Below are 17,009 nucleotides of genomic sequence, written 5' to 3'. Positions count from 1 at the left end.
CCAGCGGCTTCCAGGCTCCGCATCCCGCCACGAGCATCCTCGCCGCCTCGTAAAAGTTCACCTTCCCCCCCCCCCCCCTCCCTCTCCCCCCCCCCCCCCCCCAAAAAACAAACCCAAAATTTCAAACGTAAACCCTCCTTTTAGTTTCGCTTCGCTTTCCTCACCTTCTTTATATTTATTCTTTTTGTCCTCTCAACAGAAATGAAGCCGCCGCCGTGTTTGCTCTGCCTTGTAGCGCATTGTACTCCGCTCGTGCCTTCGGCTTTAAGCTTTCCAGGGCAAGAACTTGGCTGTTTGCTCGGCGGGGCTGAGCCGTCCTGCGTGTACACTTGCAGTTTTACAACATCATAAAGGGGACCTCGGGAAGTCGCTCACAGAGAGGAACTTTGGTTTGGACCTGATCTTCCACTGCAAAAAAAGTTTATTCTCTTTTCCAAGGTTCCCTCACCTTCTGAAGGACACAGCTTGTGCCTGCTTCGTGATGACTTGCGGTAATTTTATTTATAAGGAACAATGGGGATGTGTTTCAAGGAAATTCCCCCACTCCGCGTTAGGAGGAACCAGTTGTTGGTTTTTTTTTAATTTGAAACAATTTCGGAGAACAACCTTTTGGGTTTTGTAAGAGTGAAGATGTATCAGGCTCAGGGTTATAGCACGCAGAATATTCTCCCAAGGGCAGAGGATCGAATCCAGTGGCAGGGAGGCTCCTTCTGCTGCACCATGAAGCATGACCAGCTTCAGAAACAAAGCCCAACCACACAGTTTTGACCAGAATAAATTATTCTCAGCAAATTTCATTTAGCTCCTACCTAATTTCCAGTGATTGAATGTGTTATGATTCATTCAACCTCTTCTTTTTCCTTTTACAGCCTCAAAAGTTATCCACGGCCTTCCTACCATCTCTGCAGACAACAGAAATGCACTTATATTAATTATGTATTACCAAAGCCATCTAATGCTGAAAGCACTCTCCATTCCTAAATCATTAAAAATAGACCTAACACTGCTGGTACCAGCAATGCTTTGCCCATAAGAGGCTCTTTTGACTAAATTCCTATCCCTCAGAAAGTGCACATCAGCGTGCCTTGTCTACCTTTCACACCTCAGCTGCTTTGGCAGAGGGAGGAGCAGGGCTGAGCAGAGTGTTCTTTGCCTGTTGGGATCAGGGTGTGTTGCTTTGACTTTTGCCCAGCTGGGCGGCAACCTGAAGGAGAGACATTTGAATCCAGGATCCCTTCAGCTTCAATTTATTATGTGAAAGGTTCAGCGTGGGCCACCGAATGTGGTATCTGTTCTCAACCTTTGACAGCATTTACACCCTGGCCTTTAAAGTGGGTCTGCTCACAGATTTTTTCCATTTACGCCTTGAAAATGCAATCTGGGTTCTGTAGGAACGCATGCTCTCTCACCCTTTATAGTTTAGTGGTAGGAAAAAAAACCACCAGAAAAACAAACAAGAATTAAAAAGATAAAAGCTGTAAGTACCCTGAAGTCGCCACCTCCTCACAGACTTCGTCTTTGAACTGGCATTTTATTTAAACAAAATTGTAGCACAGCACTTCACATGAAATAAAATGTTTCCACACCTCCTGAAAAACACTGTCACCTTTATCTTTCTCAGCCCTCCCTACTCCCAACATACCCACATTAGGTCCTTGTGGTTTCAAACTGTACTACATTGTTCAAAATCCAGCTACTTTGCATCAATAGTGACCAAGATTTGAGGGTTTTTGGAGCACCTTCAGAATCTCTCTCTTAGCTCCAAGTCCAACCACAGTCACCTTCACTCAGCCTGTGAAGTCATCAGTGGCTGCAGCAGTGCATCTGGGGACAGGGGACAGAAGAAAGTCCAGGACAATCCCCAGAGAGGCTTGTCCTTTCTGCCTTGTGTCGCACTCATCTCCATAACACGCAGTAGCCAGTTACTCTTCCAGCAGTGCACATACAGTTGCGGTCCTGCAACAGCTCATCTGTGCAGTGTTAGAAGAGCTGTAGCCAACCTGGCCTGGTTTGGGTGCAGAGCATTTTGCGTGGGCGTTGCCAGGTTAGGTACTGGGTACAGGACAGGTACATGCCACAGATATGGGATTTGAAATCCCTAGTGTTGCAGAGATGGGAGTCACTCCTCAAGAGTGGTCATTCTCCCACCAGCCACAGCCTCCAGGAGTAGCCTAGCGCATTCCTGCCCAAAGACCATTTGCAACCCGGAGCGATGCTTCATTTCCACCCTGTTTTCAGCAGCAGCCCAGATCCATCCCTGCAGCTCACACAGGAGCCAGGACATGGCAGGGCTCCAGGCTCTCCTGGTCCCCACCAAACACACGGCCAGAGAGAAGGGTACACATCCTTCATGAACAGGCAGGGACAGTCTTCCACCACAGGCCCTCTGGGTCATAGAGTTACACACTCACACCTCTCCTGATGTTTGCCTGCTCTGCCTGTACTGACTCCTGACTACCAACCTCCGTCAGCATCAGGATGCTTCTCTTAGTCCCAGGCAGCTGCCAGATAATTGAGGGAACTGTGTTTGTCTCTGTTCAGTGTCCACACCAACTTTGATCCCTGCTTCCTTACTGTGATCCAGTTTGGCTGTTAACTTGCATGCGATTTGTGAGGGCAAGAGGAACCAGCTGGTGAAAGACTTGGAAGCAATGGCATCAGACAGAGCCAAGGCCACTGGTATCATCCTGCTGTGCGTTTGTTCACCCCCAAGGAACTGGAGAGCCATGGCATGGAGGATGCCCTGCCAAGCTGTTTTGTGCAGAATGCCTGAAAGCTCCTTGCTCCTAAATTTCAGACCAAAGGCATTAAACCATTTTTTCCTGCAATGTACCCTGTCCCACGATGGAGGGTTGTGGCTGCCAGCAGTCTGAGCCCACACACTGCCTTGGTCTCCCTCTTGCTCCATCTCAGTTTTCTATTGCAGACAGCACAAGCACCAGAGTTGAGGGAAATCTACAGCAAAACAGCAACCAAGCAAAGCAGAACTCATCCAATAAATATGACAAGGACATTGTGCGTTTTTCTAACACAGACCTTTAAAATAGGTGGGACTGACATTAGTCATGGTACTCCCTCCAGGTGTCTGCACAGAACACCAGGACGTTCGTGCAGCATCTCCTGCAGCCCCCCCAGGTAGGAGGCATGGGGAAAATGGGCTGCAGAGGTGGAGGCAGGTGCTGAGGAGGTGGCAGGAGGCGCCTTCCACCCTACCCTTGTCAACTCCTGCTTTGAGCCAAGACAGACTTAGCAGAGGCTGCTGGTGCCTCCTGGCCTGGCTCCAGGCTGTCCTTGAATGTACTGCCCACTGAAGGACATGCTATGCCTGCTTTGCCAAGGCAGCTGTACATCTCTGCAGTCCTCCTTCCCAGCTCCTCGCGTGATTTCTGCCAGAGCCTGGCTGTCCTCTCCCCTTCAGAGCACAGTCGTGTGTCTGGGTGACTTGCCATCACCACAGGTGATGAAATGCAAGAAAACAAAGAGAAAAACAAGAGGTGGTTTTGTTGGTGGTGTTTTTTTCTGCTCTGTGCAGAAAATAGGCCCGTCCACCTCTCCCATGTCAGGGTGAATATCCTCAGACCCTCTTTCTTGTTTGAATCCCAGATGTTGATAGTAAATGGCATTTATATGAGCATCCTGGGAGAAGACTTTCCCTGGGCACAGAGGACGGTCATCCAAACCTGTTATGTGCAGGACAAACCCACTGGGAAGCCAAACCTATTATGTGAAGGACAAGCCCACTGGGAAGACGCAACCTGTCTTCTGACAGTTGCAATTCACCTCTGCTGAGAGAAGAAGACACAGTGGGGACCCTCTGAGGGCTGCATCAGCTGACCATGATCCATGCCACCCAGCGCCATGAAAGCATCTCCTCGCCCAACCTGTCATCTAAAGTTGGATGAGCATGGAGAGCAGGGAGCAGCAAGAAGGGAACTGCTAAAAAGCAGAGGGGTGAGTGCAGGAGGTTCAGTGGCGTGGATGTGCGATATAAAAGCCAGCAAGCCCCAGTTACTGTGCCAGGATTTCTACCACAGGTGTGAACAGTCAACTGGGCTTCATAGTGTCTCAGCACTTCCCATCATGAAACCACAGGCCCTTTGATCCTGGTGAACTACAACTGTAGTATCACCCTGCAGAAAGCTGGCATAAGGGAAGTTTGTCAGGTTAATCCATCCAGGAATAGCATTGTCTCCACCACAGGAGCAAATCGGGCTGCTGTTCACAGCTCAGGCTAACTTTTGTTTTTGCCCAGGGATACTGTGGGAGAAATGCTGGCCCAGCACTGGTTGGACACCTGCTTCTTCGAGATCTTCTTGTTGCAAGCAGCATCTCCAATTTGCATCGACAGCCTGTTTGAAGTAATAACTTCAAAGGGACTTCCTATTTCTCCGGGTTGGTGTGTCTGCCTACTCAGCTCTCACACTGTAACTTTCTGCTTCCTGTTTCTGCCTGGGAATGTCTCCTGCTTTGCTGTCTCCTGCCACCAGTCTAGTCTAGCAATTGATCTCTTCCCTTACCTCAGGCAAAGCCATGAGAGACACTGTGCAGTGCATGGTTTGTAGCACTTCTTCTCCTGCCATCCTGCTGCCTGCCACATTTGCTCTCTCAGCTCTTGTACATCCTGAATGGGAGTCAGTGCTTAAGTTCTTGTTGTTGTACCCATATACAGACAGGTCCAAAGTCCCTCATTTTAGGGACTGAAGTGCTCCCTGCTTTTTTCTTTTCCCCTTAACAGCTCCTCCTAAGATTGGGGGTCTGTTAATATCTCCTGAGACCGATGCTTCTATGGATATCTCTGCAGTATAGATCTAGATTTCAGACAAGCAGGTAACTGTAAAGGAAGACGTAGGGGTAATGTTACCTGGCAAAATTAATAATTAGATTATTTCTCAACCATACAACCACTGATTGGAAAAATGTTCAATGCTGGTTGCAGTATTCCTCCTACAGCACATGCTGCATGTCCAAGAACTGAATTAAATGTATTGAGTTACCATCAAAACATTAAGACTCTTCAATATTGGCTATCAAAAATTATTGCAAAGCTAAGTTATCTTCATTAGAAAGAGTTTGAGAATATTGCTACTCTGGGAAACACTTTGGGTGGGAATATCAATCCTAATTACACCTGGTTGTGTGGTATTGCTTATGCTATCTCAGTAAATGATGTAAGCCTAAACCTGTGTGAAATGGTTCTGCCAAAACAGAATAGTGAACATTTTGCAGTTTAGCTGTGTCACTTGAAGGTGAGGGGTTGTTTTTTTTCAGACTTCTAAATGATACAGCTGAAAAATACTCACAAGGAGAGCAGCCTGGTGCAGCCTAGTTTGAAAGCTTGTGCAGAAGAACTTACTCAAGAATGGACAAATCAATCATGGAGTAAAGCAAATGTGGTCTACCTTAGCAACACATTATATATTTATATATGTATATATATTATATTTCATATATATATAATATATATATGTTATATTATATATATTTATTTCATATATTTAACACTGTCTTCTGTTTACTCTTAAGCAGAAGGAAATTTATCTGTAGACTTACTATCTTCAACAATATACGAGGAATAAAATCTGTATCTTTACTGTAGGAAAAAATCTTGCATTGTTAAGAGGTAACTTACTTGCCTCTCTTTATGAGTAATACAAATACCTTAGAGAAAATAGTAGCAATTTCCTAAATAAGACCAAGTCAATTGTTTTTGTTGTGCACAAACAAAAAGATTCATGCCTTTTAGTATCCAGCCCACTATGTAATGTGCCAGGCTGAATTACCCAGAGATACTTTGTTTTGAAAGGAGTACAGAAATCCTGCAGGTTTAATTGCCAATAAATCAGCATGACCTCCACTCCCTGACACTTTTTTTCACAATGATCTTTTCAAGCAGAAAATGAAGAGACTGATTTTTACAGTGTGTGCCTACTGCCTTTGGAGAGATAACAGCAATGACACACAGGCAGGTTCCTCCATTAAAAGCTATCCTAGATAATGAAGGACTCAATCAATGGTGTGTTCTGTTTGCTTTCTGCTTATTTTCACCTTGTGTTATGGCACTCTCTTTTTGTTGTGATTAGGAGAGTACTTACTTGTTTAACAATTGGCTTTCAACTTATATTCAGCAGCACTTGAGATGAATTTACTTGTGGTTCATTTTTGTCCTGATGCTTAAAATCTTAAGGCAAATGGCAATAGTTCAAGTTCTGATCTGAGGTTAAATATCTGAGTAGGGACTTGGCAGTCTGAAGAGAGCTTGAGTACTTTTAAAAGAAATTGTTTTGATTTTAGTGCAAAATACTCATTATGGTGCCTCTCAGCAACAAAGTTTTATGGGTTTACCTTATTATTCAAGAGAAAAGGTCTGATTTAAAGCCCAGTGAAAAACCTGAAAGCTAACCCCAATCTTCCTGCATGTTATAAGCTTTATTACTCATATCAGCTTTTGCTTAGCCTATCTTTAATACAAATATCTTCAAGCATTTACAAGTGCTTAGCTTCAAAACACCAACTGAGGCAGCTGGTTATTATAATCTCCTCTAACAGATAGATGGGTTAGTATGGGGGGTGACTGAGAGGGGAACAGCATCTCATCATTGTACAGTGGTAGGCTGGGGTTCAGCAGCTCTTAACTAATCTCCAAAGAGATTTTCTTTCATCCTGCCATCATGTGTTTTGGCTGAATTAGGTACAGCACAGAAGAGCTGTGGCTCTGCTGTCGGATATTTTTGGACTCATGTTACAGGTGATGCCGTCCTCATGTTCAGACCAACAGCAGGAGGAATGCACAAGCTTTCCAAGGCTGTTGCTGGGAGGACAGCCTTAGGAGATGCTCTCTGAATGTCCTCTTTTGCACATGACACTTACAAACCAAGGAGTGCCTAGCACAAGACAAAGGACAATGATCCGCCTACCAATTCCTTCAGTCTTCCTGGGTACTGCAAAGGCAAGGAAACAGACACTGCCTAGGTCTGAGGGAAGGAAGGACCACCAGTCTCCATATGCAGCTGCTGGTGTTGGATGAGTTGATCTTCAGACAAGAGACAGAGGCAATAGGAATGGCAGTGATGGGGGCTCTGATGACAGTAAGGACACAGCTCTGGCATGCATGCACAGCTCCTTGGCTCTCCTGACTCTCCTTCTTTGTTGCCCATAACCTGTAAGTTAAGGGATTCCAGACAGGGCAAAAAGATTGAACACGAAACTGTCACGGTATTCTTATGAAGTTCAAAGTGTTTGCAAAAATATATAAAGGGTGAAGAAAAGAAATCAAGACAAGAAATGGGATTATGGATGGAGCAAGCAGGAGGGCATATTTGTTACAGATATTTCTTGTGTATATGTATTAGACACATGGAGCCTTATGCAATGCTTTTTTTGCCATCACTGGTATTGAAGCACTGACCCAGGCAGTCCAAGTTATCACCTCCAGTGACTTCATGATGTGACAAGAGTTCATAAGGAGAGTAATGTGGAGTTCTGATCTTCCCTGTCTAGGGCCCACATGGTTTGAGACTCCAAGTGCATTGATAATTGTGGGTTTGCAGCTCGGTTCTGCAGGGAATTTACCCTTTGTCTGAATCTCCCTCCATTCCTGCAGTTGCTTGATAACCTCTCCACACAAGAGAAACTCAAGATGTGGTCCTTGTATGAGGCAAATACCAATGGCTGACTTGGTACCTGCAAACCGATTCTCAATTAATTTTTCAAGCAAGCTAGGAAAAGTCACTCTTGCATGGATTATATTCCATTATCAAACCTGAAACGTCACAGTCTGTTGCAGAGGATTTCAGACATGTTCCCTGGCTGGAAGTATTAGAAAGATCACAGAATCACAGAATATGCTAAGTTGGAAGGGACTCACAAGAATCATCGAATCCAACTCCTGGCTCTGCACAGGACCATCCCCAAGAGTCACATCCTGTGCCCGAGAGTATCAGCCACATGCTTCTTGAACTCCAACAGGCTTGGTGCTGTGATCACTTCCCTAGGGAGCGTGTTCCAGCACCCAACCACCCTCTGGGTGAAGAACCTTTTTCTAATATCCAAACTAAACCTCCCCTGACACAACTTCAGGCCATTCCCTCCGGCCCTGTCACTGGTCACCACAGAGAAGAGATCAGTGCCTGTTCCTCTTCCTCCCCTCATGAGGAAGTTGTAGACTGTGATGAGGTCTCCCCTCAATCTACTCTTCTCCATGCTGAATAGAAATCCACTGAAATCCTAGTCACCATGTGCTGGGGACTGGCTTGGCTCCTGTGAGCTATTTCTGAGGGGCTGATGTGGAGTAATGAAATGAAGGCATACGAAGTAGATAAAAGTATCGGCCTGCCATATTGCCATCACTAAGAGTATAAAATGCATGGAATGGGAGGAAGATTGAAATGGCTTCTTCATTCTGTAGACAAAAAACAGTATTTCATTCTTTCATTGCCCGGGCAAGATGTGCTTGAAACTCCTGGCTATGGAATAAAATTTGTTCTCTTCAGTGCACTGATGCTGCCTATAATGTCATGAGTCAGAGCTGGAGATGGATGAGGTCTTGGGAAATAATCTGGACTCAGATGTCCTGTTGATTATGGACTTATTTGGCGAGAAGAAAGCCTATTCAACTACCAGCTGGTGCATTTCTCTGTGGCACTCAGGAAGGTGCCTTCCAGTTGATTAAGGACAGCATAATGATCACACAGGATTTTGTTCGGTTGATATATTCATATACTCATTGTGGCCAGCAAACCGTATGCCACTAATGGTCCTGGTTGAGTATAGGAAGCCTTTTCTCTGGAAGCCAGTCCTTTTGGGTACACTCTCAATACCCATCACTCATGGATTATGAAGGTTTTAATCCACTTCACTATCAAAGCACCAACAGCTGGCTTGCCAACATTAAGACTGTGGATCATGGATCTGCTGGGTATCTGAGGTAGTTGTGCTGATAATGATGTCCTTTAGGACTGGTGGTGTAGACCTCTACACAGGCCAATACATCCTGCTGGGGAATGGCCCTTGAGATGCTCAAGTGGCATCTCCAGCTCTTCAGCTGAGTAGTTTTGCACCTGTGGCAGCTGGTGGGTCCCTGTGCAGCACAGAACCTCTCAGACACATATCACCATGGCATCCAACTGCAGGTGGCAGATGGGAGCTCCTCAGGGATGTTTCCAGATGTGAATGGGAATTTACAAACTGCTAAAAAGCAAATAAAATAGAGGATGGGCTGAATGTTGGAAGGACAGAAAGCAATTCTGTGCAAGGCCACATGTGTCTGCATATGTATATCTAGAAAATGTCCTGATCCCCATCAAAGGCTGATTTTGTTCAGGAACCAAAGTCATCCTCCCTCTCCTTCCCAAGGTTATTATTGTTGGCTCTCTTCTAGGGCAGATAAAATATTGGTGACCAGTCAAAGATAGTCCTTAAACACTTTGTTTTGTTCACTGGGCACAGTCTGTTTTGAACATGCAATGGAGAGAATCCACAAAAGAAATCGTTTGAGATGAACCTGTCGTTACCTTCAGCTGGCTGCATTGACCAGAGCTGCTCAGTGAAGGGCTGAGACCACCAAGTTCATTAAAATATCAGGAACTAGCAATGTATATTCCCCACATTCTATTACTTACTTTTCATTTGTACTTTTAAAAAATGAAGTGTTTTGTCCTTTTATGGATCCGTGGGGGAAAAAAAAAAGATTGAATTAGAGATCAAATACAAATAAAAAAATTAGAGATCCGATGCAAATGCATCTGATAAATGGGATTTGCCTCATAGAGATCAGATGCAAATGCATCTGATAAAGGATTCACCTGGCAAGAGGCCCCCAAGCCCAAATCAGTAGGTTGGTTTGCACAGAGTTGGTGCCAAGGAGGAAGATCCAACACTGTGCCCTGGAAAACTTGATCCATGAGCTGTGGAGCCCCTCATCAGAAGGCCTTTCTTCACATCTTATCTCCATTGTCTTCAGAAAAAATAGTTTTGTGACAAATGTTGCATCTACATTCTTGGGAAAAAGTTGGAGGTTTATGACCAGGATTTCCTTTGCTTTTTCTTGTGCAAGATTAGATTTCAGACAGTGAAGCTGAGTTTTGGAGAGCTGGTGATGTGTCCTCCGTGCCTGCAGCTGCCGCTGGGGTGGTTCTGCACCCTGACTTTCACAGGCTTTAATAACCTTGATGTTCTGATTTTTCACCTGTAACAACCAAAATAATTCAAAATTGACTAAAGCTTAAAGCTATCCAGAAGAAAAAGGTTTTCTCTATCTTCCACCATACCCAAGGCTTGAGATGATCCAAGGTGGAATTAATATTCCTTCAATCTCGCTGCTGCCATATATCAGACTTCCCTAAAATGACTGTAATCAAAACACTTATCACTGAACATTACACTTAACAAGCAATTTCCACATTTGCATGTAGCATTGGTTACTGCTCAGCAGCAGTTTACAGCTCTTTAATCATTGCAAGAAATTTTCTCCATATGTCACTGAAAACATCAAAGCTGATGTTCCTGAGCTCTTCTGCCTAACATATTCAGGATTATCCTCGTATAAGACTTTCAGAAACACTATAAGTTACTGATTGTATTCCACCCCTAAATTTTTTTTGTCTTTTGGAGATTAGATTATTGTATATATGTGTGTACATATATATTTATATACAATTTGTACACAGATATATTTTATATGTGAATATATGTATATTTTGTGTATATATAATTTGACTGTAAGATTGCACTAAATATTCAGTATTTGTTATAGGTATGCATGGAGTCCAGCAAAAGAATGGGCTATGTTCAGGTTTAGGGTATCTGGGCGTACAACAAGTTGAAGAAGAGTAGTGAGAAGTGGCTGGGCTCAAGCACAGTAATCCTCATTTGAGTAAACTTTCCAGAATTTTTCTGGGCATCTTGCTTGGTTGAGAATGACAGAATCTGCCTCAAAGCAATTTCTTTCATTTCTGGACTCTGTGAGAACATCTCCAGTTGGGCACACAAAGTCAAAAACACCTTCTGCACACCTATTTCCCGTTTGTGATGGGGATTGTCTCTGCCAGCACAACATGAGGGGCTTTCTCTGCCCCTTCCAAGGAGGCAGAAGGGACCAGAGTTCAGGCTCCAGCACCTTTTCTGCCAGTCAGTCTAAGATTGGGGTCCCAGGATGGTTACTGGAGAACCTTTTAGAGGTCTTTATCCCCTGGGACAGGAGCTGTTGCTACAAAACCATTGTAACTCATCTGCAGAGAAGTGACCACCACTGTGACCCCACTCTGCAGAGCACCTGCACTTCCCCAGCAATCCTGCTGGCAAACCTGCAAGTTCTGCCTATTCAGCGGGTCGCATCCTTTCTCTGTAAGATCTCTCTTAGGCTTCTGAAAGTCACTCCAGATTTACAGCAGTAACTTGGACAGCATAACTTAGATCAAAATCAGACTCTGAGGCATGAGCCAGCTATTTACTTCGCTAGACCATTACACTTTATTACCAGAAATCTTTTAGATTCATATTATTTGAAGAGTTATTTAGAAATCAACAGTTTGGTACTACAGCCCACTGGAGAGGCTGTGCCCTGGATAAAGAGAGGAGGATTCTCTTAGATGGAGCTTGTTGAGTTTCCCAAATTATAAATGCTTCCAACAGGCACATCTGTGCAACAGCTGGCAGGGATTACTGCCTAGACCCAATTACAGCTGTCCAGAGGACTCATACTTTCTGTCATCTGCATCTTCCATAGATGAGGATCTATCTATTTCTGTTTAATGCACACATAAAGGATGTTGCATTGATAAAATTGCATTGTTTGCCTTCCTCCAGAGAGCCCAAGGCCTCCAGACATTGCAGGTGCCTTGGCTGAAACCTGGGGGTGGAGAAAAGCCTCCAACCCACACAGAGAGCACACATTCATCCTGAGAGAGTCAGTTAGGAAGATGGGAACCTGAGGAGAAACATGATGAAAAACAAAATAAAATGCAAATAATTGTTAACATTTCATGTTACATTGTTATCCTTTCACTTCAGTTCTGGGTCTGACCCCTTTGTCTGAGAGAAAAACTTCAAACAAACTCAGTTGACTGAGAGAAAAACAAGCTTTAATTAATTATCACAATGAACAAAAACTGCATTTAATTCTCTCTGAATTGATATCATGCTCAAATCAGATTTGACATGGAAACAGGGAAAAAGATCATCAAGAGGACCAAAATAAGGTTATTCCACTGGCATCTCTGTTGTTGCTTTTCCTCTTTACTGCAACTTGTATTTTGGAGCTTCAATGTATCAGCATGAAGCATAGAAACTGGTAATCCTTTCTTAAGGGTTCATTTGGTTATTCTAGGAACCTTTGAAAGACAACGTAGAAAAAAAAAGTTTTATTTTTTATAACTTCTAACCTAAAGAAACATTGCTCATGAGTAAAACTATAACAAAAGTAGGGTTAGGCTTTTGTGTAGAACTTTATTCATAGATCTTTAAGTACACCCACCACCAACAAGCAACTTTGCTCTATTAACTTTGAAAGATCACTTCTAATTAATTAAGATTATGAATTTACTTAATGTTTAAGCAAAAAGTCAGTCAAATAAAGTTAAAACTTATTCTTGCTATTACTCACTGTTCCTATACCCAAAGGTTTGAGCCACCAAGAAGGCAATCCATGCAAATCAATTACCAACTTAAGGATTTGCCCCAACCCTTACTATTCTGAAGACTAAATCCTTAAGCATGGAAATACAATAGCTCATCCTCTACAGAGGCAGGATTTCAGCAGGGAGCAACTTGTGCCTGTGAGCCATCATTCAGAGGCTACGTTTTGTTTCTGAAAGCTACTGATGAGGTGACAAGGGGGCCACAGTCACTCCACCCAAGGACCCCTCTGGCCCATCATTCTGTACCCTGCTGTGGCCATAGGTGGACAACGAGGGGAGGGCAGGAGCAGAGTGTGTGTGATCCTTCTGCCCCTAATATTCTCCCAACCTCTGCTTATGTTCATCTTGGGGGCTTCTTCCGGAATCTGGTGCACTTTGTCTTTCAGTAATCAAAGGGTCTCTCCTCCAAGCACTTTACCATCTTCCCTTTGAACTCATAAAACACCATCCAAACACCACCTTTTGGCAAAGACTTCCTAAGGTCCTAAAGTCCATCACTTCTTTCATGGAGCACCATCTCCTTTTGTCCTGAACCTGGTTTACTTGTTTACCTACATATAATTTTGTAGCAGTTGAGTAAGGGGGTCACCCTGTTCACTCTACAAAATTCCAACATCTTTCTTTGTAAAGACCATATTTATAGGACAAAGGCTACTCAGTTCCCCAGTTATATTGACAATAAAGTATCTGAATGATCCAAAACAAACCTTTGCTTTTTAACAAAGGGAAGCTAGGTTTCCCAAGAGATGAGAGCAGGTGGCCATGCCAGGAAGCAGCTTTGATGATGGGTGAGATGACCCTGCATTGCGGATCCGTGACCAGATGGGGACATCCAGCCAGCACGTGAGGAGCAGCCAGGGACGGGAATGGGGTGCACAGGGATCCCAGGAGCATGGCAACGGGTGCACTCAGTGCCTTGGCAGACAACAGCAAAGGCCAGACACACTGCTAAGGGGTTTTTGGCTCATTTTCTAGTTCCAAGAGGAAGGAGGCTGTGACAGGAAAGTAGGAATTAATCTTCTGGCTCAATCTCAAAGTCCAGTCTGTTCAGCAATTCTGATGCAGACTAGTATTGGATGCTTCCCAGGGTGTAGAAAAACCTGTATTTCTCATCCCAACAACAGGAGTTAAACAGTGGCTTCCAGGAGGCCATTCAAGAGCTTTTTCAACTTTATTCTCATTTGGTTTAGCAATAACAATAGTAACACTGGATACTCTTGATCACACCCGCTCCCTTTTGAAAATCAGTGGCAATCGGAAAGCGGAACTGGAAATGATTCATGTGGCTGAAATCTGCAGAACAGAGGTCAACTGTTGGCTGAGCCAACATGCGTTTGCACAGATAACTTGGAGTTTTCTGGGCAGGAAAACTCTTCCTCTGAGAAACAGGAAGACCCCCCAAAAGGCATTAGCAAACCTTTTTAAACTTCCTGATCACATAGCTGTGTTTACACCACCCGCATTATTTACAGGCGGTGTGCTTGACAAGCACTTACCACGAGGAATACTAATGCAAGGTGGCAGTAAATTTCAGGAAGAGAAGCATGCATTTTTCAATTAGTATTAGTTTCAGCCTTACCTAGACAAGAAGATCTGCTTGTATGGAGATTTGTATAGTAAATAATTTACTTGGTCTATACATTTGTTTGTTTGTTTCAAGTACATAAAAGAAACACTTTGTTTAATTTTCTACTAAATCCAAGTGATATTTTCATAAGCTAATCCATAGCATCACAACTTTACAAACTTGCTTGTTTTCTGATTTCTGTGTCAGAATTTCCTTCTATGAGTCCTGAAGGGAATAATATCACTTGCCTCGACTCTGCAGCCAGTTACCAAAAAAATACATAAATACGACTCAGTGAGAATAAAGCCAGTTGCTTTAAAATGGCCTCTACTGTTCTGTCAGGAATACTTTTATAAACATACCAAATGTTTCTGACTCCCAAGTCAGTTGTAGCTTTATTCATTGTTTTTCATAGCTTCCCAAAAGTGAACGACACAGCAGCTGGGGCTGGCAGCTGCTGGGAGCCAGTGACTCCTTAAGGGTGGCTCCAATCTGGGGGGAGCAGGAGATAAATTTGCCAGTCATTTGGCCAGAGTTATGGAGATTTCAGAAGCGTGGATCAAAGCCCCGTCCACCCTGCATCAGCACCTCAAACTGAGATCATCATGGAATAGACTGATAAGGGCACAGAAGAATCAATCCACTGTATGCCATAAAAACCTATGGCATGTGCAAGGACACGTGTGATGTGGTATTTCACAAAATTGAGGTTACACATGACAGCAGATTCCTCTGCTTATGTAACCATTGTATTAGTATTTGTGCAACCTACTTGCAGGAGCGTATTTTGAATTTTCAAAGCATGGCTAAGCTAGCAGGTGCTGTATGAGTCAATATTGAACTGCAAAAATGCATCTGAGTGATGTTCTATCACACATGAATATCAGTGCTATGCAAGGACATGAAAAAACTTTACAAGGTTTAAATTAAATATACCTTAATTAAAATTCATTATGGCAATGATCTCAAACTGGATGCAACCACAGCTGATTACTTTGTTTCCAAAATGTGGCAAAAGTTCAAAGAACAGCCCTGAGTTTTGACCTCTGGAGATGTCCTTTTGCTTGTTTTTGCAACCAGATTTTCAGATTCTCAGGAAGTTCCTAAAGCTTTGTTATATATAGGTATATAAATATGAATATATATAAAAATTATTTATATAAAACTATTTATTATTTAATTATTTATTTTACCCTATAATAAAAAAGCAAAGTATCTGCTAAGAAGAGGTTGCATGAGCCACAAAAGATTACACATATCCAGGCTTTTGCTGACTGACACCATGAATTCTTGCCACACAGAAGGAGATCAAGTCAGTGCCTCACATTCTGCCACGCTGAGCCACCCAGGAAGAAATCTAGCAGCCCTCAAGGTGGCTAATCAACAACATGCTTTGATGCTCTAGTTCCCATCTGTTGGGCAGCCATGCCCCCAGCTCTTCCCTTGGGCCAAACACCTTCACCATCCCTTTCTGAAGATATAGAAAACATGTTTCTGGGAGCAAATGATAGCACTCAGGCCAGATACAGGTGAGCCAGACCGCCAGTTACCATTTCTGAGATGGGAAGAAAGGGAAATTTTCTCTGCTGATGCAACTAGTTCAGCTCCACTGAGCTCATTAGAAGGATTTGTGTTTGTATCAGCTGTACATCTGTCTCCCATCTTCCTTTGCTTACTCCTTCCATGGATGAGGGAGTCTGAAAAGGAGTCCAGAAATGTCACTCTGGGAGACTGTTTTGATGCAAGGACGAGCAGGGCAGAGTTACTTACATGTGACAAATCAGGCATAACGTCAACACTATCGACGTGCATCGGGCCTGCTTTCAGCCCCCAGCCCAGCAGAGGATGACAACATCACAGTGCCACCACAGCCTCACTGGGACCAGCTCCACTCCGAGTGTGACTGTGAAACGACAGGCTGGCTCACAAAGAAAAATAAGGCTGACCTTGCTGTGAGTTATCCAAGTCTCCTGTCTTCAGGGGATATCAGATGTACGAATCTAAGATGCTGAATTTGACAGTAAATGGAAACTTTGCAGTTGGACTCAGCAGAAATGCAATTTAGTCATGGCTGTAAATTAGCTTAATTTTATTTATTCAGGAAACATCAGGCTGATGCAAATCCCATGATTTTGCCACTTAAAGCTGCTTTCTAGTTACCACGGTGGGTACATCCTCCATTACATTTCTTCTGAATTTTCCTGCTCTCTTTTCCCATGTCTTGTACGATGTTGTGGCAGCTGTCAGTATTTAATGAGTTACACGAAACTGAAAGGATAAGCTTTTCCCATGAGAATTGAATCAAAGCACAGGATCATTTAGGAACTTTATGAAAAACAAGGGAAGCCAGCAGAACTCCAAAAACACCTCTGTAGCAGTGTTTCATTAAGTTTTATAACTAAAACAAGTCTTCATGCTTTATTGCACCTTAAGAAATGTTGCAGACTTAGGGCAGTTAAATTTTCTTCCTAGTTAAGTGACCATACAGCAGCTCCACCCAGTTACCTCCAGGCTGCTCAGGTGAAGACTTTCACCCATGGTCAAAGCTACACTTTTAAGCCAGTCCTTGGTGGAGCATGTGCACTGGACAACAGGACTCAGTGGAAGCCTGTTCAGTGGGGCTTCCCTTGTTTTGAAGTTTCTTGGGACTAATTTAACACAAGAAAGAGTTTGATGGGAAACTCAGCCTAACTAAAAACTGAGAGCAAATCATCCTCTTTGGTGTAGGTCAGGTCCTGTGTAGACTCAAACACACACTCGCTGTGACACAGAGACTAGAAGAGCACAGAGGTGGGAGGGCAGTGGGACTG

Source organism: Neopelma chrysocephalum, unplaced genomic scaffold (genome assembly GCF_003984885.1).
Source record: "Neopelma chrysocephalum unplaced genomic scaffold, ASM398488v2 Primary Assembly neopelma1_108, whole genome shotgun sequence".
Classification (NCBI taxonomy): Eukaryota; Metazoa; Chordata; class Aves; order Passeriformes; family Pipridae; genus Neopelma; species Neopelma chrysocephalum.
Note: the sequence above shows the minus strand (reverse complement) of the source record.